This window comes from Suncus etruscus, chromosome 7, assembly GCF_024139225.1.
Source record: "Suncus etruscus isolate mSunEtr1 chromosome 7, mSunEtr1.pri.cur, whole genome shotgun sequence".
NCBI lineage: Eukaryota > Metazoa > Chordata > Mammalia > Eulipotyphla > Soricidae > Suncus > Suncus etruscus.
In genome coordinates, this window is record NC_064854.1 from 3,417,176 (window position 1) to 3,419,163 (window position 1,988).

The 1,988-nt window shown below is 32.3% G+C and overlaps 1 non-coding gene across 1 annotated transcript; it reads right to left on the reverse strand.

Moving 5' to 3' along the window:
- Nucleotides 1-229: 229 nt before the first annotated feature.
- Nucleotides 230-362, reverse strand: LOC126014741 (small nucleolar RNA SNORA51). Its single transcript, XR_007497739.1, has one exon. It is a non-coding gene; the product is annotated as a small nucleolar RNA SNORA51 (small nucleolar RNA).
- Between the last annotated feature and the right edge of the window lie 1,626 nt (nucleotides 363-1,988).

The following is a 1,988-nucleotide window of genomic DNA, read 5'->3' on the forward strand; positions in this document are numbered from 1 at the left end:
GATATAGTAATCAGAAATAGCATGTACTTAACATTTAAGTATGCACTGCATGTGATTGGAGAAAATTGGATGCCCTCTAAAATGTGTAAAGTATTCTGTGTAATTTAAAGTGATTTAAATATCACAAACATATGAATAATACAAAACCTCTTGTTTAAGAAAAATTGATATTAAATAACATGATCTTTCTAAAAAGTACTTTTTTATTTGATTTTTATTTTATTTATTTTTCTGTCCCCTCATTCATAATACAGACCAAGCAAAGGGCCTGGTTTGAGGTATATATGGGGAGCATTTACTGTACCTCCTCTTTCTACACAGTCAGTGTAAAGAACACAGCCTATGATAAGCATTGGGAGGCCTTATCATTTCTTTTCTTTTTTTATTATATATATATAAACCCTTCACCAGTGCAATATTCCCATGACCAATATCCCAAGTGTCCTTCCTCCCCACCTCACACCGGCCTTGTACTTTAGACAGGCTTTCGACTTCCCTCATTCAGTCACAATTTGTTATGACAGTATTCAGTGTAATTATTTCTGTGACTGCACTAAACAATCCCTGTGGTGACCTCATCCCCAAAAGTACTTTTATTATGAACAATAATGAAATATGTATTTATTGAAGATAAAGAGACTTAGAAATATAAACATATTCACAACTTTAGAAGAATCTGTGTAGATAAATTGCACTAGTAAATTTTATTTCAAGACATATTTGTCATAGGCATCTTAAGTGGACTATAATGTACAATAATATATGATTTCTAATCAACAGAAATTAATGTGAAATAAATGAAATACATTAACCTATTACATTACAGTAAGACGTATAGGAAATAATATTAAAAAAAAAAACAAAAATAAAACCAATCACATATAATTGGATATCCTCTGTGATCTTTAGTTTTTAGACCAAAGAGCAGGAACATTTTATTAATTTATAAATTATTATATATTATTATATATTCAAATAAAAATATACACTGTATACCAAAAAAATGTTAATGACAGTAGAATCAAGAGATCCAAACCCTAACAAGCTATACACAAAGTGGACCTGTTACACTAGCAGTCCATGGGGCTAAGGGTGAAGGTGTGGGAGGCAGACAGGGAAGAGTAGAGGAAGCATATTGGGAACTATGGCGGAGGGAGGCCAACACTGGTGGTGTGAATGGCCCTAATTAACTATCACTATGTAACTGAAGTACAACTGTAAAAGACTTGTAATTCACATTGGTCTCAATAAAATTTTAAAAATATTGTGTATTTATATATATATATATATATATATATATATATATATATATATTTGGGTTTTTTTTTGTTTGTGTAGAAACACACATGATGATGCTAAGGGCCTACTCCTGGCCTGTGTATATGCCCAGAATTCATGCTTAGTGGTGGTCAGAGGACAATAAGATATGCAGGGGCTTGAACCTGTGTTGACCGTGTACAAGGCAAACCCCAACCCATTGTAAAGTTGCTCCAGCTCCTTTTGGTGTAAATTAGATATAAATTTTATATCACATGAATGTACTTGGCCTTTGACAGCTAGAGTTTACATCTACTACAAACACATCTGTTGTTGAGTTCACAGTTTAGTTATGGTGTTATGGTAGCTGAAACTGTTTATTGCAGACTAAAAGACTGTAATATATAATCCAGATTAAATCCCCATTATATTTTAATAGCTGAAGCTATAAAATCATATTGCAATGAAACACAGAAAAAAGTATTTGTTATCTTTGAGAAAATGATATCAATAAATATATAATGGTACCTTAGTTCTGTTCAAATCACCCCCACACCAAAACCTGTGTATTTCTCTTGAGTTCAAAGGCCCTTTGAATGGTTTCCTCTGAGCACCAGTCTGTCTAAGATCAATTTACAGTTGCTCTTTCTTTTTAATTTTTTCCACTGCTCTCCAGAATGTATTCAACTGAGGAATTTTGTATTTTCTGTTCTTTGCCTATATTACTGTTC